This window comes from Aulonocara stuartgranti, assembly GCF_965226115.1.
Source record: "Aulonocara stuartgranti genome assembly, chromosome: 23".
NCBI classification, from domain to species: Eukaryota; Metazoa; Chordata; class Actinopteri; order Cichliformes; family Cichlidae; genus Aulonocara; species Aulonocara stuartgranti.
This window is the reverse complement of record NC_138958.1, coordinates 16,550,449-16,577,162: the sequence shown is the minus strand read 5'-3', so window position 1 is coordinate 16,577,162 and position 26,714 is coordinate 16,550,449. Positions and strand designations below refer to the sequence as shown.

The 26,714-nt window shown below is 40.5% G+C and overlaps 1 protein-coding gene and 1 long non-coding RNA gene across 7 annotated transcripts in view; one reads left to right on the top strand and one right to left on the bottom strand.

The window, feature by feature from the left end:
- naaladl2 (N-acetylated alpha-linked acidic dipeptidase like 2) overlaps positions 1-26,714 on the top strand; it is a 549,411-nt gene that overhangs the window by 35,373 nt on the left and 487,324 nt on the right. The window lies entirely within an intron of this gene.
- On the bottom strand, positions 15,548-21,770 carry LOC309700697. Its single transcript, XR_014274717.1, has 3 exons — positions 21,680-21,770; positions 19,302-21,502; positions 15,548-18,727 (listed from the first exon to the last, which is right to left on the bottom strand). It is a non-coding gene; the product is annotated as an uncharacterized lncRNA (long non-coding RNA).

Sequence of the window (26,714 nt, the reverse complement as noted above, 5' to 3'; positions counted from 1 at the left end):
TATGTTAATGGTATGTTTTCCTACAGTAGTTTGAGTCTTGTGCTAATTAAGGCTGATTCTGACTTCCTTTGAACTGGATGCATATAAATTAAATTCTGTGAATTTTAGGTCAAAGTGTTTTTTGTTTGTTTTTAAATATGTTGAATAGGTCCTTAAATTAGCAAAGCTCAATAGGGATCTAAACTTTCTAAATTTCATAAAAAAAATTAAATTGATGGGGAGGAAGAGACGCTTGATAGAGAAAAATGAGAAGAAGACAAGCTGCCTTTTGAGATCTGCAGAATGCAAAGCAGGGCTTCCACCAGGAAAGTTGTTTGACCCAGCACTGCAGGGGGCTTAACTGAGCACTATCCAGCTGCAATACATCATTCTTTTTGACAAACTCAGTACAGCAGAGCTGTGTAGGTGCTGCTTTCAATGCATCAGACACTGCTGCTGATGTAAGTAGAGAGACAGATGATCAGCTAATGGTAAACATTATGATTTCACAGAATGTAGCATTTTTTTATTTTATTTTTTACTACTTTTTAAGTTCTTAATGCCTCTAATCACTTTTGCCGACTCTTTTTCTGCTAAATTGGTAATAGTAGTACTATAGTTTTGTTTTTTTGTTTTTTGAAGACACTCACCACCTTATTTTTGGGAACTGACACACATCTTGGGGGGAGGTGTGTCAGGTTGTCCATCTGGAGGAAAAAAATCTGCCAAACCAAACATGTACAGCTGCCTGGTGTAAAATGTATTAGTAGTAGTAATAACATATGCAACTTAGCCTGGTTAAAAAGCACAAAAATCTTCACATTATAAAATCCCTAATCTTAAAATAACAGCTATTGCCAGATTAGTAATTCAACTGAAAACATGCACACATTGCCCTTAATTTATAATACCTGTACCTGTAGTATATAACTTTAAGACAGTGTATTTAGAGTCTGAAAGCAAAAGGAACCTTTTTAACCTTTTCTAGCAGGGTCTAAAACATCTGTTTAAGAAGGTGTCTAAGAATCTCTTGAATTCACCTCACTTTTGTGGAACAAATCCTTGGTTCCCTTTAATTTTACTGGTTTAAAATTTAAGTGTTCGGGCTGACACTAGAGCCTCGTACAGTGTTCAGCTGTCTAATGCTTAGTACACAGTGCACAAAGGACAGATGATGATGTGTAAAAAGTACAGTAAGAGGCAACATACAAGATAATGGATAGAGAGGAAGAAGCACTAATTACCTCTGTCTCTCTTCCACAGCATGTCTTTATCCTGTTTTCCTTCTCTCACCCCAACCGGTCGCAGCAGATGGCCGCCCCTCCCTGAGCCTGGTTCTGCCAGAGGTTTCTTCCTGTTAAAAGGGAGTTTTTCCTTCCCACTGTCGCCAAAGTGCTCATAGGGGGCCATATGATTGTTGGGTTTTTCTCTGTATCTATTATTGTACGATCTACTGTACAATATAAAGCGCCTTGCGGCAACTGTTGTTGTGATTTGAATTGAATTGAAATTGAATATATGGTTTTGTGTCTAAATTAGCAGCAGTATGAATAGATGTGTGGCTCCAAAGCTTTAAATTCTTAATGGCAATGAAGGACACTTTGTATTTGCATCACAAGTTTCGTAGTATCCCGAGTTTGGACTATCATGGGGTCGAGACTAATGGCATAGGTCAGCGGTCCCCAACTTTTTTTGCGCCACGGACCGGTTTATGCCCGACAATAATCAAATAAAATAAAATAAAATCACTTTTATTGTCACATCACATGTGCAGGTACATTGGTGCAGCACATGTGAGTGAAATTCTTGTGTGCGAGCTTCACAAGCAACAGAGTTGTGCAAAATACAATAATGTAAACAAGCGAAATACAAGAATGGCTACATCTGAAACTAATAAATATATGTACAATATATAATAGTATATGCATTTCTGGATGTGTATACTAAATATTTTCTACGTGTGTGTGTGTGTGTGTGTGTGTGTGTGTGTGTGTGTGTGTGTGTGTGTTTACACATATTTTACAAGTTAAATAGAGTAAACAATAAATAAAATATATAAAAATATACAGAGTTGAGACATGTGCAAAACAGTGGCATTACTGTACAGTATGGAGTGCATAATGTTGAAGTTCCAGTAGTGGAGGTGAGGTGTCTATGACGTGTTCAGCAGTCTGATGGCCTGATGGAAGAAGCTGTCTCTCAGTCTGCTGGTACGGGACCGGATGCTGCAGAACCTCCTTCCTGATGGAAGCAGTCTGAGCAGTTTATGGCTGGGGTGACTGGAGTCCTTGATGATCCTCCCCGCTTTCCTCAGGCAGCGCTTCCTGTAGATGTCTTGGAGGGAGGGAAGCTCACCTCCAATTATCCGTTCAGAGCACCGCACTACTCTCTGGAGAGCTTTGCAGTTGTAGGCGGTGCTGTTGCCATACCAGGTGGTGATGCATCCAGTGAGGATGCTCTCAATGGCACAGTGATAGAAGGTCCTGAGGATGCGGGGGCTCATGCCAAATCTTTTCAGTCTCCTGAGAAAGAAGAGGCGCTGCTGCGCCTTCTTCACTGTTTTGTTTGTGTATACTGACCACGTAAGATCCTCAGCCAGATGTACACCAAGAAACCGGAAGCTGCTCACTCTCTCCACAGCAGCGCCATTGATGGTGATGGGGGTGTGTACTTCTCTGCACCTCCGGAAGTCCACTATCAACTCCTTTCTCTTTGCGACGTTGAGGGTGAGATGGTTGTCTTGACACCAGTGGGTCAGGGCGCTGACCTCCTCCCTGTAAGCCGTCTCATCACCATTGATGATAAGACCCACCACTGTAGTGTCGTCCGCAAACTTCACAAACTTCACAATGATGTTGGAGCTGTTAGTGGCCGTGCAGTCGTAGGTGTAGAGTGAGTACAGGAGAGGGCTCAGTACACACCCCTGTGGAGCACCAGTGTTCAGTGTGATGGGGGATGAGGTGATGCTGCCCAGTCTGACCACTTGGCGTCTGTCAGACAGGAAGCTAAGGATCCAGCTGCAGAGGGAGCTGCTCAGTCCTAGATCCTGCAGTTTCCCGTCCAGCTTTGAGGGAACGATGGTATTGAATGCTGAGCTGTAATCTACAAACAGCATTCTCACATACGTGTCTCTCTTCTCCAGATGTGACAGGGCAGTGTGTAGTGTCAGGGCTATGGCATCATCAGGCTATGGACCTGTTGTGGCGGTATGCGAACTGTAGAGGGTCCAGTGAGTCGGGTAGTGCAGAGCAGATGAAGTCCCTGACCAGCTTCTCGAAGCATTTGCTTACGATGGGGGTCAGGGCTACAGGTCGCCAGTCGTTCAGTGAGGAGATGGTGGAGGATTTGGGTACAGGGACGATGGTGGCCATTTTGAAGCAGGCTGGGACTACAGACAGAGAGAGGGAAAGGTTGAAGATGTGTGTGAACACTCCAGCCAGCTGATCCGCGCATGACTTGAGGACGCGGCCGGGAATCCCGTCCGGACCAGTAGCTTTGCGCGCGTTCACCTTCCTGAAGCACTTCCGCACATCCTCCTCAGACAGTGTGCGCACTGACGTCATCCGCGGTGCGCACACTGTCCGGTCTCATGGTGTTCGCTGTGTCAAATCTAGCGTAGAATACGTTTAGATCCTCACACAGAGAGGCCGTGGTCTGCGGTGTGCTGGTTTTCCCTCTAAAGTCTGTGATCGTGTTTAGTCCCTGCCACATACTCCGAGGGTTGTCAAACTGTTGCTCCACCCTGTCCCTGTACTCACGTTTGGCTGCTTTGATCGTCTTCCGGAGTTGGTAATGTGCGTGTTTGTAGTCCGATGTGTTCGCGGAGGCAAAGGCGGTGCTCCGTGCCGCGCGAACATCTCCGTTAATCCAGGGTTTTTGATTTGGGAAGGATTTAACTGTTCTGGATGGGACGACATCTTCCACGCATTTCCTGATAAATCCGCAGACTGAGTCTGTGTACTCATCAATGTCCCTAGCAGCCACGTGAAACATTTCCCAGTCCGCGTGATCAAAACAGTCCCGCAGCGCAGACTCCGATTGGTCGGTCCAACGGTGCACCGCCCTCCGAGTTGGAGCTTCCTGTTTCAGCTTCTGTCTGTAGGCGGGCAGGGGCAGGAGCAGGATGGAGCGGTGATCTGATTGGCCAAATGGGGCGCGGGGGAGGGCTTTGTACGCATCCCGGAAAGAGGTGTAGCAGTGGTCAAGTAGCCGGTCTCCACGAGTGTTGAAATGGATGTGTTGGTGGAGTTTTGGTGAGACTTTCTTCAGGTTTCCCTTATTGAAGTCCCCGGTCGTGATAAACGCTGCCTCTGGGTGTGGGGTTTCCTCACTGCTAATCGCGCTGTACAGTTCCCTGAGTGCTCGGTCAGTGTCGGCTTGTGGGGGAATGTAAACAGCCGTAATAATCACGGCTGTAAATTCCCTCGGTAGCCAGAATGGCTGGCACTTAATCATCAGGTACACCAGGTCCGGTGAGCAGAAGGATTTGACCGGGTGCACGTTCGCATAATCACACCAGCTGTTGTTGATCATGCAACATACACCACCGCCTCTGCTTTTCCCAGTAAGATCCTGTGACCTGTCCGCGCGATTCACGGAGAACCCCGGTAGTTGTATTGCGAAGTCCGGTACCTTGTCCGATAGCCAGGTTTCTGTGAGGCAGATCACGCAGCAGTCCCGCATCTCTCGCTGGAATGAGATCCGTGCCCGAAGCTCGCACAGCTTGTTCTCCAGAGACTGCACATTAGCCAGTAATAAACTGGGTGACGGTGGTCTGTTAGTGCGCCGTCTCAGTCGAACCAGAACGCCAGATCTTCTCCCTCTGCGTTGGCGTTTGCGGCCTCCAGGGCCAGAGAACAAAGGCGTCTCAGGTGAGATGAATGGGGGGTCTGCAAACGGAGCGTCCGTGTTGCAAAACTTGAACTCCGGAAAGTTATAAGAAAGACCGTCTTTTATGTCCAGTAAGGTTTGTCGGTCGTACACAAGGAGACATGTGCTACTTGCGAAAAAATGAAGAAAAAATGAAGGAAAAGTAAAATTAAACACAGAAAAAAGCTGTTGCTTGGGGGAGCTCGCGACGAGGCTGCCATACTCGGCACCATCTTGAATATTTTCATGGACCAGCCTTTAAGGTGTCGCGGATAAATACAACAAAATAAAACTAGTACCGGTACCGAAAAAAAGAAATTTTTTTCATAACACACGTGAAAAGACCAAGGAAAACCGAGTACACGATAAAAACAATAACAAAATAACCCTGAAAACTATACATTTCACACCTGAGCCTCAACTCTCGCGGCCCGGTACCAAACGACTCACGGACCGGTACCGGTCCGAGGCCCGGGGGTTGGGGACCGCTGGCATAGGTAACAAATAAACTGTTGAAGATACTTGGCACTGATTAGATCTGAAAGAAAATTACAAAAATGACTTTTCCGTTTCCATTTTGGCCAAGAAAAGCATCAGTTTCACAAAGCTCAGTCAAAATGTCACCTGAAAGTGATATGGCCTGAAAGCTCAAGTTGCTATATCACAGTGGCTTTGTGGTAGAGGTAGAACCCAAAAGCAGGGCTCAGAAACTCAAGGAGTAAACTAATAGGTGGTTTTAATTAAACTAAAATCACATGCAAGTAACAAAACTAGAAAATTCAAACCTTTGACAAAATAAGGAAAACATATTGCAAGGGAGGACACAACCATGAGGGAAAACGTGACAGAGAACAGAAGGAAATGCAGACAATAGGTATGTCCCAATTCATAGGAGGCATCCTTCGGAGGACCCGGCCTTCACGGTCTATGTGGGCTTGGTCCTTCGAAGACCGAGAAGGCTGGAAGTGCGAGGCTGTGAAATGGGACGATCTAGCCTTCAGATTTGCATCACCAGCTGTCTCGGTGGAGTTCAATAAACTCAGCCGTTTGCTCCTCACTCGCTAATATATAACACGACACTGGAGTAAATTCTCGACCATCTCACACTTCTGTTTAATCAGTTTTCTGTAGAACTTTAATCTCAGCCAAACAGATTTACTCACGAACAAATAAAACACTGAAAAAAGCCAAACAATAAAATTTTTAAGATAATAAGTAATTTCTATATCATGTTTAACCTGAGTAGCAAAAGACTGCAGGGGTCTGAAAACGATCTGCAGGGAGTCCGGTATTCTCGTCGGCTCTAGTGAGGCTCGACCTCCCAGTTTGCTATCAAGCTGGTGGGTAACAGACATCTCCGACAATGTCGGAGCACTTTTGCAAATATGTGATGTCTTCATAAATCAAGCAGATACACAGCTACATTCCCACCTAAAATATGTTAAAAGTTTATTTTGTGAACCTGAAAGAGTAATATTACAACTAGGTAGCTGCCCCCATTGTTGGAAACTGGAATTGGCTGGGCCGTGCTATGAATTCTGGGATAGGTTGGGCCTTGAAGGATATACCCGACCCATCCTTTAAATTTGGGGGAAATGAAGGACTCATTTGTCGGCCGAATTGGGACCGCCTTCGTCGCCTGGCTGTGACGTAATCGGCCTTCAAATGCAGCCTCAGGAGGATGCTGCCCCTGAATTGTGACTTACCTAATATATACACAAGGAGCATAATGAGGGAACAGGCTACAGGGTGGAACACAGCTGACACTAATCTGACTGATGAGCCAGAGGAAGCAAAACTGATCATAATACACATGAAACAGACGACTATCAAAATAAAACAGGAAATGCAAACCCTGAAACCATGACTAAGAAACCTGGATGGGAGAAAACAGACACACATGACTGGGAAGGCAGAAAGACAAGGAGAAAAGACTCAGGAAAACAGACCCAAGACCACAATAATATAAATAGAATAATCCTTTACCAAATTTCCCCTTGTGGGACAATTAAAGTACTCACTATTCAATAACAGCTGAGCAAAAGTAAAAACAGTACAAAAATGAACCAGTTGCAGAAACTATTCCAATAAGGAGAGATGATAAGAAGGAATTGAACATGATTTATTTATATTATTGGCTAACAATGTATTGCTGTATGTTTTAGAAGCCGTTAGAGTGATGTGCAGAACTTTAGCTGCTTCTCAGTTTTGCAGGTTATCTTTTAAGCATCAGAAGTAATTCCTTTTATCCCAGCAGCAGATATCGAGCAGCCATTACCCAAATCAAGCAATAGGAAGTAAGAAAAGTACTTATTTATTTTTAATTACACGAACAGGGCACAGTGTATTATGATACTGTTAAAGGGATTAGGAATATCACTGATACCCTCAATATATCTTTTTCTGCCAAGTCATTAACACATCTCTCTGCTGATAACATTATAAGCTCCAAAATATAAAGTGGAATTTACTTAATATATTTTTCTCTGTTAAATGGGGTGAACATGTAGCCATGTATGGAAGAAGTTTGTATTATATTAATTATCAAATTTTAGAAATAGACAACTTTTCATCAACAGGTGTGCTAGAATCCCACCAGGGATTGCATGGCTGTGCCCTGTTCGTGTAATTAAAAATAAATAAGTACATTTCTTTCTTCCTATTGCTTGATTTGGGTAATGGCTGCTCGATATCTGCTGCTGGGATAAAAGGAATGTGCCATAGTTACTCTCAACCATTTAATCCAGTGCTTGTGATTCCACCAGATGTGCAGCAAAGTGTTTCAGGAACATCCTAGAAGCTGCTCTCTGACCTGCATTCCTAAAAATGCATGACTAATCTATTTTTAACAGAAGCTGAATCGGCTCAGAGCCGATTTGAAAGGCGGGGACTTGGATACAGTAATGGCATATAGACTCTGGTCAGTTTTCAGAATAAGAGACCCAGTGCAGGCTACATGGTTGGGGGGAGGGGGCAAAAACATAAACATCTCTCTTTTGGCTGTCATAAAACTGTACAGTGGTACCGTTCCTGCCATCTATTTTCTAGGATCACAGAAAGGCTTAACACAATAAGGACAAGTTGTACAGTACACCCTGAACAGGGTGCACTTTCTCAAGAAAGGCACACAGAGATGGACAACCATTCAGTCTTTTTCAAACCCATGGCTAATTTATAATCTGTAAACTGTTTTTTCATGGTGGAAAGAAGCTGACATACCCTGATGAAACTCATACAGACATAGGGGGTACATAGGAATAACATGCAAACTCTACACAGCCCCAGCAAGCCCGTGCTGTGAGGCAACAATGACAAGCACCAGTGTATAATTGTACAGGTAATAGTGAATCCATAAATACATCCATTTACCAAAAACTGTTTGATGGCTCAAGTCAATAAATTTAGGCTCTGTTGTGGTTGCTGGTAATCATAGTCACTAACTCCAATACAGACGTTATCTAAAAGCCTCCTAAAGTCAAAGCCTCTAGCTCTATCATTCTATCGTTGTTGAAATAATTAGAACCAGATTAGACCAATATAGCCACCTTTCTTTGCAAGGACACTCAAAAGCCTGCCATCCATGGATTCTGTCAGTGTTTTGATCTGTTCACCATCAACATTGCGTGCAGCAGCAACCACAGCCTCCCAGACACTGTTCAGAGAGGTGTACTGTTTTCCCTCCTTGTAAATCTCACATTTGATGATGGACCACAGGTTCTCAATGGGGTTCAGATCAGGTGAACAAGGTGGCCATGTCATTAGTTTTTCTTCTTTTATACCCTTTCTTGCCAGCCACGCTGTGGAGTACTTGGACGTGTGAGGGAGCATTGTCCTGCATGAAAATCATGTTTTTCTTGAAGGATGCAGACTTCTTCCTGTACCACTGCTTGAAGAAGGTGTCTTCCAGAAACTGGCAGTAGGACTGGGAGTTGAGCTTGACTCCATCCTCAACCCGAAAAGGCCCCACAAGCTCATCTTTGATGATACCAGCCCAAACCAGTACTCCACCTCCACCTTGCTGGCGTCTGAGTCGGACTGGAGCTCTCTGCCCTTTACCAATCCAGCCACGGGCCCATCCATCTGGCCCATCAAGACTCACTCTCATTTCATCAGTCCATAAAACCTTAGAAAAATCAGTCTTGAGATATTTCTTGGCCCAGTCTTGACGTTTCAGCTTGTAAAGTAAAAGTAAAGTAAAGTGTAAAGTGTGCATGTTAGTCCCCATAGGGAACTATTTCCCTATGGGGAACTATGTGTGTCTTGTTCAGTGGTGGTCGTCTTTCAGCCTTTCTTACCTTGGCCATGTCTCTGAGTATTGCACACCTTGTGCTTTTGGGCACTCCAGTGATGTTGCAGCTCTGAAATATGGCCAAACTGGTGGCAAGTGGCATCTTGGCAGCTGCACGCTTGACATTTCTCAGTTCATGGGCAGTTATTTTGCGCCTTGGTTTTTCCACACGCTTCTTGCGACCCTGTTGACTATTTTGAATGAAACGCTTGATTGTTCGATTATCACGCTTCAGAAGCTTTGCAATTTTGAGACTGCTGCATCCCTCTGCCAGATATCTCACTATTTTAGACTTTTCTGAGCCTGTCAAGTCCTTCTTTTGACCCATTTTGCCAAAGGAAAGGACGTTGCCTAATAATTATGCACACCTGATATTGGGTGTTGATGTCATTAGACCACACCCCTTCTCATTACAGAGATGCACATCACCTAATATGCTTAATTGGTAGTAGGCTTTTGAGCCTATACAGCTTGGAGTAAGACAACATGCATGAAGAGGATGATGTGGACAAAATACTCATTTGCCTAATAATTCTGCACTCCCTGTATATGAATGACTAACTTCGTATTGTGGCTGCATTATCTCAGTTGTTCTCCTGGCTGAAGTTTGGTCCTTTTACAGCATCCTGCCATGCGATTACATTTGTTCCTGACCACCGAGAACACTCACGCTAACTTTTATCGAGTGGAAAAAAAGTTAGCTTGTTTATATTATGCTAACATAGCTGTGTCGCTAGCGGTCACGTAGCACATCATTATATACCAGCTAGCCCAACTTCAGTAACCCTACAAAGGTCACTGCTGTTTAGTTTTCTGTCTTCATTTATGTTGGACGTGATAACAGAGCTGTACGTTTGAATTTGTTTCCAAAACCCCGCAGTCAGGACATGCTATATTGTATTTAGATAGAAGCTAGTGAGCTAACTTCCTGCTAACTTCTAAATGTCATAAATTCCGTTTTCATGGATGCCTGGATGTTAAACTCAATTGTTACACCTGGTAGAGCAGAACGCTGATCATTTTATTAAAGATGAAAGACTTTAGACAGTTTTTCAACTCTCAGTAATGCCATAGTGATCATTTGATATATGGACCTGCAGCGGAGTTTAGGTACAGACGTCAGACTTAATAACCGGATTGTGAGCTACATCTTAAGCTTTGTTTTATATTCATGCATATCTAAGCATCAATCTTTTGTATAAATTTACTTCATTGTCAGAGTGGCTTGAATAAACATCCTTTTATGCATCCTTGTGTAAGAAGTCAACTGCCCTTCAAGGAAAACATGATTTCCCCATTCTTGTCTATTTATCTTTACTCTGAAACACAGCAATGCACGTCTCAAGCGATGAAAGTCTCCCATGAGTAAAATATGTCCTAAAATTCCTTTTGGTGCACTGTATCATGCAGATTTAGCCAGTTTAGCAGTAGCTGGCAGCACCGTAATGCTAACTGTGGATATCTATATGGAATAAAAGAGATTATTAGGCACTAAGAGGATTGGCTGCTGAGAGGTATAATGTGGGACAAGCTTTTTCTCTCAGGGGCCCAGATAGCACACAGGGAGATGATCAATGGTAGAGGTAGAGATAGCACCATTGTTTAGAACAAGATTAGACAGATTAACACCAGTGGCTGTTTCCTCCAGGGCTTCTGTTAGGCGTTATTAAACCCTAAACACTAAAGCATCTCTACGTTCACTGAAGGGTTTTGCTTTAGATACGAGCCCCTCTCTTAAGGTTTTTCTGCTTTTTTTTTTCTTTCCCTCCTTACTTTTTTTAAAGTCTGAACATTTTTACCCATGGCGTCTCTTCATTTTTTTCATTATCTGACCCTCTCTAAGCCTACATTTAGCCCAGCTTACCTTCCTCTCTGGAGCACCAAATCCTCTGAAACAAGTTCAGAGCGGAGTAGATGGTTGAGACACACTCTTTAAAAGTGTTGCTAAATGTGCTTTTCCAGTAGCAAACATATTTTTTAAAGCACTCCAAAGAAAATTGAAAGTGGAAGGGGAGGGATCCTCACCCAACTAAATTGCCGGTGTTATCAGTTGGGCATTCTTTGACAAAAAAGGTGTATGGATTATTATTGTAGATATATCAAGGACTTTTTGTCCCTGCCCAAGCCTACCGATAGCCATCTGTACCCTCACAAGCCTGTCAATGCTGCTATCTGACAAACACACACACACACACAGTATGATACGCACTAACAAACATACAGAGCAGATGGGAATGATTGCAGAGTGGAATAGAAGATATGTATTTGCTATTTTTGATATCTACTGAGACTGATAAAGAATTTTTGGTACTAAATGTCACATGCAGTATACCGCGCACAGATGAATACACTGATGCTTTTCTACACTTAAATCTCTTTTCCTGCAGGCCCAGCATTTGCTGTTCTTTACTTCCCCAGACCCACTTCTTCACCATATGCCCTAAACATTTTCCACCCCTCTCCAGTCATCTGATTCCCAGCCACATGACACATCTGGCACTATTTGAACTACAGTAATCCCAAATGAATACTTACTATTTGATAGTGTTAGCACTGTCCCGTTGCAAGTCAAGCTCTGCAGTTCCTGAAGTACTGGCCCTCATATTCTCAAGTATGGGCCAAATTTGCTTCCAATTGTTTTTTTTTTTTTCTTTTAACTAACTCACTGCTATAGGATTGGTAGAAACATACACTTCTGAGCATGCATCAGCTATAGGAGAATCTTTTTTTCTGTTTCTCTATGTCATGTGTAGAAAAATCAAATATAATTAACAGTCTCAATGCACAAAGAAGATAAGAGGTTTTTTGTGAACTATTATGGAACAGACGTCTGGCATTGGCAGGCTAACAGTACATTTGGTGTGCTTACAATTTGAAATACTATAATTTATAAAGTTTTTTTTTTTTAATAGAAGATCAGCTCAAATAATTTATTTTTAGGGGACAGCACTTCAAAACACATTACCATGAAGTGGTTGTATTTATCCTGATGTGAAATAGCAGCTACTCTATCACATCTTACATTTTTATGATGGGGTCCCCTTTCATAATCTCAGCTCTGCTCTAATGTGTTGCCCTAATAAGCCTTAAATTGTCATCTTGGTTTGATTTAACTCAGCCATAATGAGAAATCTGCCTTTAGAATGACAGTAGCCATCCATTTATCCTCTCCATCTTTCTTTACATGGCCTCTTAACACCTCCCCCGGACTGTCCAAATTGAAGTTGGAAGAGACAGCGGGGTTGGATTGTGAAATGACAAAAATATATATATTTTCCTAGACAGAATATTGGGTTTTTCATCATTCATATTGTAGACTTATGAAAGGCTAGGAAGATTATTTGAAAAGTTTAATTCAAAGAGTTTTTTGCAATAGATCACTAATGGGTTTGATAAAATATATTTATGAGTTTTGTGACCGTGTTGACTTGATGGAAGTACAGAGTGAGGGCAAAGTCTAAAGGGATAATTTGCACAAGGAAAAGGTCTTTTGTGCTCACCAAGCATCACTCAATCTCCATTTTCCTCATGTCTCCAAGTGCATGTCAGAGAATGAAAGTAAAATGAAAGCAGACCCATTTCCATTCAGGCTTTGTTTGGTTTGTGACATCTTTGTTAGGCCTTTCTGTTTCAATACGAGTATGCCACAGAGTCTTCCTGTAGAATAGCGCCTCAGAACCTGCTGTATTTCTTAAACCAGAATGCATTACCTGCACTTTACTTTTCTTTTGTTGTGACATGTTACATCTTTGGATGTCATTAAAATAACATTGTAACAATTCCAATTTACTTCTACTTTCTACATCATTGCACATTTCTGAACACAAGTATGTAAATGTGGCATATAGACTTAATAGGAGATGTCCTTTTTTATTAAAAAAAAATTGTTACAACTATTCACAATTAAGTAAAAGTGAATCAGTCTCACCATAATTAAATCTAGCAAAGGATTATGGATTTATAAATGGTAAAAGACAGCAGTATTTCTCCATATTCAACATTTGAGTAGACCAACAAATATATTTAAAAGCATTTTTATTGAAGTTAAAAAACCTCACACTATATTCACTAAAACTAAAATAAATGTGTGAATGTGTCCTGTGAAAGAGTGTGTGGAGAATAGAAAGTATGTGTTTCATATACAGCATGAGCACAGATTTTAGGTCAAAAGAATAGATAAAGTTTCCTTAGTTTCCTTTTTGAATGTTGTAATGCTTAATGTTAAATCAAAGTATATGTGTGTGCTCTGTGTGAGATGGTGATGCAAAAGAGTTTTTATGAAAGATCCTATTTCTGTGTGAAGCATAAAATTAACTTAGCCATAGAACTAACTGTACAGACCCTTAACTATAAACCAGATCACAACAACGTAGACTACCAAGGGCTACCATAGGATTTAGCAGTTGGGGGAACTAATCTCAAGTGTAGTGATGCCACATAAGGAAAGGATTTACACTAGTAGATTTTATATTTTATTTATATTTCACTATAATTGCCATCATCACCTTAAACATCACTAAATTTTATTCTTTGCCAAAAATATTTTCATTCAATCTTGGAATTAAGCTTCAATTGCTTTTACAAGATGTTTCACAAAAACATAATTCAGCAACAAATATATGCTTCCAATATCTGATTTAAAAAGCTGTGAAATTAATTATGACAAGTTAAGTCTAGTTTATCAAATTTCAGGAATGTGTTGAAGGTGCAATAATGTGGGATGTATTTCATTTCTTATTACTGAGCAAGTTTTTCCATGCCATCAGTCTGCAGCACAAAAAAATTTAACTAATTCACCAGTAATTTACATTAATCTTCCTATCACATTCGACTTCTCTTTAACTGAACGCTGTTCTGGCCCACTTAAACTCTTGATAACAGCCTATGAAATGGAAGTGGTTTCTTGGTGTCCTGCTGTGCTGGATGATAAGCCAGTGCTGGAGTAACAGTGTAGTTTTTGACATTTCACACTAAAAGATCAGTTTAAATCACATAAATGAGGGGAAAAAACCAACATCTGTTCCTTGTTGTTCCTCATTGGGATTGAGCAACACCACAATGAAAACCCACTCTGTAGTTGATCTGTCCTTCAACTGTGTCTCCATGATGGAGTGGCTGTAACTCAGGAGTTGGAGCAGTTCATCTGCTAACTGGAAGGTCGGTGGTTTGTTCCCTGTATGATTGGGCCAAGAAGGCATGTTGTAGAAAGTGCTTTGAGTCCCCAAGTAGAGGAAAAAGAAACTACATAAGAATCACTCCAGCCACCATGATCCAACTGAATTATTTTTCTTCTCATATGCTGGCAACTTCAGCTGTGCAACTGACCACTCCTGGACACATTGTGTTTACATCAAACATGCAAGAATCTGTTTCTTTCATCTGTTGAAATCTCCATCTTAATGCATGGTGAATGATATAAGTGTCTCCAGATTCGGAATGGGCATTTTTATGCCTAGTCTTAATCTAATCTGGCAGTAAATTAATTATTTATGACTATGAATTATCTCATCATCAAAACAGGCACTGTCTGACTCTAATGATCAGTGACAGTGTGTGTTTTTCTACACATCACATAGAGAAACTGTAACATAGATTCAATGCGAGTTTATCCAGTCTTTTGGGAATATGGCAGTTGTCCTCCTCAGCCCTGAGCTACACTGAATCTGTCAGGACATTTTAATATTACTTTTGGTGAAAGTACACACTGTGCATACCACACTTGGCAATGTTGGTTGACTAATCAGAGGAATGAAACATCCTGGCTGTGTTATTAGTTTGAAATCTATCTACTTATACTAATATGTGACTCAGTGTGTGTATTAGCTTAGCTGTGGGAAAGAGCTCCACAGCTTGAACAGGTGTAAAAGAAAATGTTAAAGTCCCAGACAATCCTCTAATTCCTGCATCTACCTTGCAATTCAGGTGTGAACACATATGTGATGCGATGGTTTAGTCAGATGACTTGCATTTAACAGAATTCGTGCTCGTCGGTTTTTCTCTCATCTGTGTTCCACTGAATGAGTTAAAGCTGGACAGCCTGTGACTGATGCGCTCATCATATGTCTCACAGTGGTACTCTGATTGATAGCATGTGATTTCTCACAAAGATGCTGAGGAAACTTGTACAGATCCAGGATGCGGTTCTACTTCACACTCTGCCTTGACAGCTGGTACTGCTGTGAAGGAGGAGGACAGCAGGGTTGCATTTCCTCATAAGTGTCACAAAAATCCTTATGTGTCACTTATGACATCTCTCATTGAGTTTCAAATATGAAAATCACAGTATAATAATTGTTTCAGCATGCATCTGAGCCCACACTGACACTATATCACAAAGCAAAATAAATGAATAATAACAATAATTTTTCTCCACCTTTTATTAATATCTTGCAGTGACAAATGATATTGTGAGATAACTTTCCAACTGCAAAGTGTTTCCTCCTGCTGTGAGGTTGTTTTTTTTTTGGCTTCATTTTTTTGGAACAATCTCAAAAGGGCACAAATTGAAACATTTTTCTATTTTTAGAATACAAAGGCAAAATTAGTTTACAAAAAAAAGCATAGTGGAAGCAAAAGACAAGGACATAAATGACTTTGATAGGGACTGGGTTTTACTAATCTTTATTGAAAATATGAACGAACACAGCTCAATAAGTAGAATATACAGTACTACGCAAAGGTTTTAGGCAGGTGAGAAAAAATGCTGTAAACAAAGAATGTTTTCAAAAATGGAAGTGTCAATCATTTATTTTCATCAATCAACAAAATGCAGTGAAATCTAAATCAGATCAATATTTGGTGTGACCATCCTTTGCCTTCAACACTGTATTAATTCTTCTAGGTACACATGCAAACAGTTTTTGGAGGAACTTGGCTGGTAGGTTGCTCCAAACATCTTGGAGAACTAACCACAGAACTTCTGTGGATGTAGGCTTCCTCACATCCTTCTGTCTTGTCATATAATCCCAAACACACTCAATGATTGTTGCGATAGGGCAGCGGTCCCCAACCCCCGGGCCTCGGACCGGTACCGGTCCGCGAGAGTTGAGGCTCAGGTGTGAAATGGATAGTTTTCAGGGTTTTTATCGATTTCAGCGTTTTGTTATCGTTTTTAATCGTTTACTCGGTTTTCCTTGGTCTTTTCACGTGTGTTATGGATAAATTTTCTTTTTTTCGGTACCGGTACTAGTTTTATTTTGTTGTATTTATCCGCAACACCTTAAAGGCCGGTCCATGAAAATATTGTCGGGCATAAACCGGTCCGTGGCGCAAAAAAGGTTGGGGACCGCTGCGATAGGGCTCTGTTGGGGCCATACGATCACTTCCAGTACTTCTTGTTCGTCTTTACACTGAAGATGGTTCTTAATGACTTTGGCTGTATGTTTGGTGTCGTTGTCCTGCTGCAGATTACATTTGGGGCCAATAAACAATCACTTATATTTCTGAAAGCATTCTTTGTTTACAGCATTTTTCCATACCTGCCTAAAACTTTTGCACAGTACTGTAGTTTGAGTACTTTTGATTTAACAAAACTGTTCAAAACTGGTCACAGAGACACTCATTAGCTCACAGAAGAAGGGCAAGAAAACTACTGGACCAGAACAACAGAATTGAGTTTGACAGCATGGCAAAGCGGAAGTGACAAAAGGAATAGAATAGCAGCACAAAAAATGAGTGAGTACAGAACTAACTTATTGAATTTACAAAAAAGCTTCATAAACACCTGGCAGGGCTCTAGACTAACTTTTTGACATGGGCGCACCGGTACGCCTAACTTTAAAAATTTAGGCGTACCGGCACAAAAGTTAGGCGCACTCAAATTTTTCAACCGCATCGCTTAACACCGCAGTTTTACATGTGCACTTTCTTTGGGGGGGGAAGTCCATACAGACAATATTAATTTCTAAATTATTAACTAACAAACTTGTGCTTAAAGTGCTTTGTCAATATTGTAGAAAATGTTAAACTTAATCATCATCTTGGCCTCCTCTGACGACCTGTTTGCTCCTGTCTGCTGCTGAAAGGCCGTGGGGAGAGGGGACACTTGGGCAGTGCATTTATTGCAGCATATAATGTGTTTCTGGATACACTGTGCTTTTTCAGCATTCAAATATTGATGGCACCGTGTCAGAGCACTGGCTATGAATTTCAGACAGATCAGGCCTTAACTTAACAAAAAAGTTATCAATAGTTCTTTTCATCTTTTCTTATTACCCACAGCTACATCCACTTCTCTCAGGCCTAGGCTGCTCACTAGGGCTGAGTATCATCACTGATTTCTATAATCCATTCAGTTCCGGTTCTCAATGTCCTGTTTTGATTCAATTTAGCCTCAGACAGTCAGAAATATTATAATTCTGATCATTTATCAGTACTGACTTCATCAGAATTGTGAACATCACAGCAGAGGCCTTTGTGTGAAAGTAACTGAGAATAAAACACAGGAAAACATGAAGGAGATTTTCCTGGTCTGGCTTTTTATAGCAGATAACCTTAAAAATATTCTGCAATATTCTGCAATTTTGCATAATTTTAAGAAATTTAAATTTCTTCAGTATTGAACAGCAGAAATTAGGCTTTCTTGTCCGAGGTCATTTAAGTGAAAAAAGAAAAAGCGCTGTAAAAAACGCTAGACTGGTGGGTAATAAGCGAATGAATAATGCAGAAAACAGATTTGAGACGGGAAACTGTTCCTGAAGTACAGAGAGAGAGAGAGAGCTGTGCAGGAAGTGTGATTTTTATCGTGGTGGAAGCAAAACAGCAAAAGTCAGAGGGAATTCATGACGACATTGATCAAATGTGAAGCGCAGTTTGCTGCTTCTTTTGCTGCTGGCTCGGTGAATTTTGGTTGGAGAGAGGAAAAACCTGCAGCTCAGAATCGGCGCAAAAAGACGTAAACACAGCGCGGACCCGAAGAATCGCTAAGCTCCGACAGCGTGTCCGTGTTCGGGCCGTCGAGTGAGAAAGCCGAGAAAGACGAAGCTGATTCTGATGTGTTGGGTCCGCTCCGTGTTTAGGTCTTTGTGTGGAATCCGTTAATGAATTGATATCGCTTTATTCAAGCTACTCACCTCTCTCTTCCACCTGCACTTTCAACTGGACCACGGCCAATCAGAGAGGTCCCGCCCCTGACTATCTCTGATTGGTTTAGTCCACGATAGGGGCATAATGTGTGTCTGTTGTTGACCACACGGAGAGTTAGAGTTTTTTTTTTGTTACTGGAACAGTTGGTCGCACCTGTGCGACCAAATATTTATTTTTAGTCGCACCACTGAAAAATTTGGTCGCATTTGCGACCAAATTGGTCGCACTCTAGAGCCCTGCCTGGAAAAAATCAAACATTGTTGATTGAACACTGTCTCATAGTATATGTGGACAATAAACTAAAAGAATTTAACAGTTAAAGAAACTAAACATTCTACTGTGGTTGTCAGTCACCCAGTCTCCCTTCGATCTGTCTCCACTTCAAATGTTGAAGAGAAAACTAAATGGAGGAGGAAAAAAATGGAAGACATGCAGGAAAGAGACTTGGTAGGAGAAAACGCTTTCTGGTGATGTCCATGGGTTCCAGGCTTCAGGTAGTCATTGTCTCTAGAAAAGTATAAAAATGCACTTGTGTTATTGTCTATATTTTTTAAACATCATTTCTGAAATATGGGGGTTTAAGACTGGTTGTAATTCCTCAACCGTTAATGAATAATTTAGTTTTTCCTCTCAAATTGATGCTCATAATAAGATGAAGCTCATCTTATTATATAAGAGCATGCAGTGTGTAAGAATAAATATTTGGACCTAAATGCATTTCTATGATAGTATTGACATGTAGTGTTCAGTGCCATTGGTGATGAAAATAAAAATGATCATTTACAAGTCTGTAAATTCACCCAGACTATCGCCCAGGTTGTCCTGAAGCCACCTTTATCTGCTATTGCTGTTATCTCATTATCCAACTCTTTTGCTTCTTTTCCATAATAGACCTCAATTTTGCTGTCTTTGAACTAATGCACCATTAGCGACACTGCATTTCAAAGCTGACCCACTCAGGCTTTTAATGTAAGCAGCCATGTTTCCAGATGTTTCCAGCCTTTTTTACTTTGATGCCCCATTCCTGATTATTCTTTTTTCACACAAACACGTTTCCTTTCTCTTTAAAGCATTTCCTTACCTTAATACATTTATTTTCTTTGGGTAGACTGAGGCATGGACTGTTTGAGCTCCACATATTGATTGTTGTGGGGAATTTGATGCCTAGAGACTTGCTGTTCTCCTCTACTCTTCTTTCCTCTCTCTTCCACCCTGGGGGAATTTTAAATGGAAACACATTACTATGAATCACACAGCAGGGAGCTCCATGATTGATAGCATTGCTTACCATTTACTAGTCACTGTCTGGAGATAAGCCCTGAATTTATGGAGTATTGGAAATCCTTGCCGTTGCTACATGAGGATTAGAGTGAGGAACAGCTCCCCCCGTACTGCCACTGGAGTCACCCGGTTAACAGCATAAGTGGAAAGTAAGGAGCCCCTTTTATTATTTATTTAAAAAAAAATAGTATTTGCGTTTTTGTTTTTTTTGTTTTCTGGATTTCTGCTGTAAATGAAACTGGGAAAGCTTGGAGGACAGTGTCACCTGCTTGTGAGTGAGTTTATGTTGTACACTTACTTCTCAGCAAAGCAAATGTGACTTTCCTTATTTTAAAAAAAATCATATCGTTACACTAACTGGCTACTTTGTTAAGTACACCTTGCTACTACTGTGTTGGACCCCCATTTACCTGAAATCCTTTCTTTCAACCAGGTCCTGGAAACATTCCTTAGAGCTCACGCAATTGCTGCAGATTTGTTGGCTCCACATCCCTGATGTGAATCTTCCGTTCTGCCATATCCCCAAAGTGTCCTATTGTCATGAGATCAGGGGACTGTGGAGGCCATTTCAGTACAGGGAAGCCATTGTTCGAGCAGCCAGTTTGAGACAATCTGAGCTTTGTGACATGACGTACTATCCTACTGGAAGCATTCATCAGAAGATGGGAACACTCTGGTCATAAACAGACGGGCCACAACAGTACTCAGGCTGTAGCCTTTAAACAATTCTCAATTAGTTCTAAGTGGCCAAGAAAATATACTCACAGCATGAACACCCGAATTGTTGATACAAAGCATGATGGATTTGTGCTTTCATGTTGCTTATGCCAAATTATGACTACAGCATTTTTCCAATCTTCAATGAAGTAATTTTGGTGAGCCTGTGCAAATATTGGCCTCTATTTCCTGTTTCTCAACTGACTGTAATGGCACCTGGTGCCATCTTCTGCTACTGTAGTCCACTTGCTTCAAGGTCAACATTCAGAGATGTGTAATCAGAAATGCTTTTCTGCATGCCTTTGGTGGAATGATTATTGGGGTTACTGTTGCCTTCTTATACGCTGAAAGCAGTCTGGCCAGTCTTCTGACATCAACATGGCATGAACTCACTGTTATTTACTTACTCATATTTCTCTTTTTCTGATTATTTTCTGAAAAACCTATAGAGGTTGTGGGAAAATGCCAGCAGATCAGCAGTTTTTTGGTTTTTTAAATTCTTAACCAACAACCATGCCATGATCAGTCAGGTAAGTCACCTTTCTTACCCATTCTGATTCATTATGTACTTTAAAAGATCACCTCAACTATGTCTACATGCCTTAAATGCACTGGTTTGCTACCATGTGGCCATATTTGTGTTGACGAGCAGTTGAATGGGTGTACCTAACAAAGTTACCAGTCAGTGTATATTTAGTTGAAATGTAAACAGAGCAACCCCAAATGAAAAGAAAATTACAGACCTTAGATTAATATAATAATAATATATTTATGCTGAATCTTTTATATGCTTGTCAAATCAACCTTCAGGTAAATTATCCATTTTCTTCATAGTTCATTTAATACAATATGATAAAATAGATATATGTAATATTCAGAAATGAATAATTAGTCCATCTACTAAGGTGGGCACTATCATAGTTCATTTAAAATCCCTGAAGGCATATATGCAGGAATCCCTAGACTTTGCAGGGTGCAGACAGTAGTTCACCAAAGACTTTTGTTTAAAGAATGTGCTTGCAGACCAGTTTTTCCTGTGCCTCAGATACAATTTGCAGACTAAAACTTTTCTTCTTTAGAAATGGCTAACAGTTATAGATTTTAAACATCAAATGAAAACTGTGTTTGCACAAATAGAGAGCTGTCTGTACTTTTATCCTGCACTCCTTGTGTGTGTATGCTACACAATTCAGCAGTAGCCTAACTCCACTTGAAATAACGCGCGAAGTCAGGATGTAGCGTCCAACTCCTTTTAATTAGTAAGTATTTCCTCATGGAGTAAAACTGAAATACAAATAACATAGCTAAAATTAACCTAGCATCATTAGCACAACAAAATTAGATTCCAATACACATCCATTAGCTTTAGCACACAACTACTAAAGTATTCATCTACAGCAAATATTTTCACAAAATATACATAAAATACAATCCTACAATTCAATACAAATGAAAACTTACAGACGGTGGTGTCGATGGCACAAACAAAAGGCAGACGTCGCTGGATTAAATTTCCCCACATGTGATCCGCTAGGAACTAAACAAACCTGGCTGACATTCTGTCACTTCCCGAAACTGGTTTTCAAAATAAAACGAATTTCAAAATAAAATTAGCTCATTGCAAAGAGCGCCTATATCCGGTTGTTCAGTGATGACGCGACGAATCCTACTTCCGGGTCTAAAGTAGTAGCGTTTAATATGGCTTTTGTGTTGTTAACATGTTTAATGTTATGTATCTTCTTCTATTTGATCTCAAAAAGCTCCTAAAACAGTCAGTGATCACTGTTGACCTCCCTCGGCTTTTATTACCGCTAATCATTTATTTAAGCTTAGTTTTTAAAACCTTAGGATGTAACTACAGCCCAGCCCATGCAGCAGTATATGAATGACTAACCTCGTATTGTGGATGGATTATCTCAGTTGTTCTCCTGGCTGAAGTTTGGTCCTTTTACAGCATCCTGCCATGCGATTACATTTGTTCCTGACCACCGAGAACACTCACGTTAACTTTTATCGAGTGGAAAAAAAGTTAGCTTGTTTATATTATGCTAACATAGCTGTGTCGCTAGCGGTCACGTAGCACATCATTATATACCAGCTAGCCAAACTTCAGTAACCCTACAAACGTCACTGCTGTTTAGTTTTCTGTCTTCATTTATGCTGGAAGTGATAGCAGAGCTGTACGTTTGAATTTGTTTCCAAAACCCCGCAGTCAGGACATGCTATATTGCAGAGGTGGGACCAAGTCATTGTTTTGCAAGTCTCAAGTAAGTCTCAAGTCTTTATCCTCAAGTCTCAAGTCAAGTCTCAAGTAATGTCAGGCAAGTCAGAGTCGAGTCTCAAGTCACTGGTGTAAAAGTCCAAGTAAAGTCACAAGTCTGAAATTTTGAATTTCAAGTCCTTTCGAGTCTTTAAAAAAAAAAACCCGAAAAAAAGCATGTTGCAGTTATATGCTAAATGTAAATATTAGACCATGTAATTTTTATATCTGTGTTTTTCTCAACACATGACAAAATAGTGAACTTAGAAAATATACACAAATTGTGAAATTGCACCTCTTTAAAATGCAGCTCAATTAAACCTAGCTCCAAGAATAATTTTCACCGACAGTTCTGAGATAAGCTGCATGTTATTCTTGGATGCGGTTGTAGGACTGGCTTTAAAATCGCATGACAAAAATATCATACACATTAAAAAAAACTGCATCACCAACGTAGCCTGGAAAACATTTGCTAGTTAGATGAAGTCAGCTATCTCATCGTAGCATATTTATATGCATATTTATAATCATACGGTTCTTGGAGTGAGTGCATACACTCATGAAGTTTAGTAACTTCCGGTCACTGCAACAAGCCCAGGTACAGTTTACCGACGGATGGGTGCAGGACCTTGAAATGCACCGTGTAGAAAGTAAAGACCATCGTACGTATCATAAGTTTACCAGTCTCACAAATCGTCGTCATAAATACACATTCGTTAACCGTTTATTAATAGGACCTTTGAGCTCAATGGTAATTAATTAGCAGTGGAAATAATTTCTGGTAGCATCACAGAAATGTAGCAGTGACAATAATATTGTATGCTTTAATCGTACTGGACAATTAGTGATACAAAACAACTGTTTTATCCTGTGAATAAAAGTATATGTTTTTGTCAATGTACCATAATAACAGAGGCGAAACGCTAGTGATGTGCGATACCACTGATTTCCTTTCCGATCCGATACCAAGTAATATTCAGGGTGGTATCGACAATACTGATCCGATACCGATACTTTGTACAAAAACTTATTTTATTTATTGTATCTCAAATTATAGCGTCATAATGATTACAGGACATCAGATTACTTGCTCTTATCACTTAATAATGCAGAGTTCATCATATAGAAATAAAAAATCTGAAGTTGTGCGCTATTTGAACACCTTGCCTGCCTGCAGCACTAAATAACACCGTGAGAGATGTCTGTCTCGCCCTAGCAACACCTGTCCCTCTCCTCCTCTTCAGTTTGTCTAAACATACGCGCCTCATATTCTGTGATATGATTTACTCTGAGGTGTTTGACAAGGTTAGTGATGTTGCCACAACCATATGCCAACCCTGCTGATTTTTCTGGGAGTGCCCCTCCCGAAAATCTCCCGGAGCCACCATTCTCCCGAATTTCTCCCGATTTTCCATCCGGACAACAAAATTGAAAAACCATATCGCAGAATTCATAGCGGGCCCAGCCAATTCCAGTTTCCAACAACGCTACTTAGTTTTAATATTACTCTCATTTGTCTTTCTGGGTCGCAAAAAAACGTTTAACATATTTTCAGGTGAGAATGTAGCTGTGTAAACTTCAAATATCTGAGCCGACCGACACATCGTTTTCAAACCCCCTCTACTCGGGTTAAACATGATATATAAGTCACTTTGATAACTTCAAAATGTTATTGTTTGGCTTTTTCAGTGTTTTATTTGTTCGTGAGTAAATCGGTTTGGCTGAGATTAAAGTTATTAGATTAGATTAAATTTAACTTTATTAATCCCTCGGTAGGGTTACTCCGGGGTTTTCACACAGCTGAATAAACGTCAAACAGAAAACTGATTAAACAAAGTGTGAGATGGTGGAGAGTTTACGCCAGCGACCAGTTATATTTTAGATAGCAAGGAGCAGACGGCAGAGTTTCACTCCACCGAGGGAGCTCGCGATGTACTACCCGGCTTTCTTTAGACCACAAAGGCCGGGTCCTCAGGTGGAAGCAGCCTCTGAATTTGGACACCCCGGGCAGTTTCCGGGCAGGCCAATAATAACGGTGATATTTAACGTATTTTATCCGATAAATAAACACTGTAAAATGTATTTATCACGCCCCTCCCCAAACAGCCCTTTTGAATGTCTCCCTAATTCTGAGGTCTCAAGGTTGGCAAGTATGGCCACAATACCTCACTTTTTTGCCACATGTATCGCAAACCACGTCTCAGCTGTTTGTGGAGGTAAAATACGTCCACACAGTTACGCTCAGCCATTGTTGTGAGTGCGCGCGCCAAGGGCTGCCAGACATTTATACAGCCGTATTTCGCACATGACTATGAAAGGCGGAAGAGGAAGTAGTTCCTTTGAATGTAGACAATCCAATGTTATAGTTTCTTTCCACTGTGTTCCTGTTAATGATAAACTACAAATTTACCCTAAATTACTAAAATATCGATATTTTAATGTGAGAATCGATTCTAGAACATAAATGACTGGTATCGGAGGAATCAATATTTCAGGATCGATCCGCACATCACTACGAAACGCAATGTTGTGTCAGGACAATTCACTATTTATGCACAATAAACAAAGGAGCATAGCGCGACAATTTCTGTTCAGCGCCAGACTTGCTTGTAACCTATATCACCAATTATGTTAAGAAAAATGACGTATTAACTACAACAGCAGACTGATCTTTGTGGAAATGCTTGGAGCAGACTAACCTGTGAGCTGGAGTGTTCTGGGACGTTATAATTGGTCTTTGAATGGCTGCAATCCAGTCGCCTCTTTGTTACTTCGGAAACATGGCTCGAACAATTTCTCTTCAACGACGTAATCCGATAACAACCGATCTCTTTACTCGTCGGCTTCCCGTGGCTGTCATGCGACCGGCTATTGCAGTTAATAATACAACAGCTTCTTGACATTTTTGTGTTTCTTTTTATCGCTGTATAACTGATTTTAATTGAAAGCCTGCGTGCGCTAGTACCGCTTGCCACGAGTTCCCAGAATCCTTTGCGGTTCTACCCGTGAATGACGTCACATTTTCAATCTCTATATAATATGCATGTTAAATTTTATATTTGGGGTAAAATATCAAGTCTTTTCAAGTAAACCGGTTCAAGTCCAATTCAAGTCCCAAGTCATTGGTGTAAAAGTCCAAGTCAAGTCACAAGTCTTAGAACATTTTTTCAAGTCAAGTCTAAAGTCATAAAATTAATGACTCGAGTCTGACTCAAGTCCAAGTCATGTGACTCGAGTCCACACCTCTGCTATATTGTATTTAGATAGAAGCTAGTGAGCTAACTCCCTGCTAACTTCTAACTCCGTTAAATGTCATAAATTCCGTTTTCATGGATGCCTGGATGTTAAACTCAATTGTTACACCTGGTAGAGCAGAACGCTGATCATTTTATTAAAGATGAAAGACTTTAGACAGTTTTTTAACTCTCAGTAATGCCATAGTGATCGTTTGATATATGGACCTGCAGCGGAGTTTAGACCCAGACACGGCTAGTGACGTCAGACTGAACAACCGGATTGCAATAAAATTAAGAGCGGAACAACTTTAAAGGCACAATGGTTGTTTGTTTTTTACAGAGGGTCTCATTCTTTTATATCATAGAAGCTGCTTACAAATCTTAGACTCCATACATCATGGCCAAGATTTTTTTTTAACACTGAACAGAAAACTGAAGCATTCAGTTTTAAAACTGGTTTGTGATTTAAAGACTACAAACAGAAGATTGTGGTTTATGTCTCTACTAATACTAACGAAATAGCTGTTTTCGTTTATGTAATTAATTTTTTTTAAAGAGCGCTTGAACACATTAATTTTTATACTTATACAAAAAACTTGCTTAGCTGTTTTTTGTTGTTGTTTTTGCCCTGGCTTTATGTATGTTAGACAAAATAGACTTAGCTTCAATAGTTTAAATGAGTTTGTGGACCTTAGCTTCTGCAGCTTAAGAAGGACACATTTTTACAGATTTTATGTGTTAGAAACATTTCTGAGTGCTTGGTTTACACATCTCCATTTTTGGCTGTCAGGGGCAGCTTAGACCTCAGATTTCATACCTCAGCAGCCATAGCCATAGACCAAGGGCTTTGGGTTTTTTAGATTCCTTGCAAGTTTGTGCATCACTCTGAAGAAAGTCTAACCTTACTGCATTTTTGAATTATTTGTTACCAAGCTTGGTTTACCAAACACCACTGCAGTTTGTATAATGGTGTGTTTAGCAAGTAGCCAGGAAGATGACT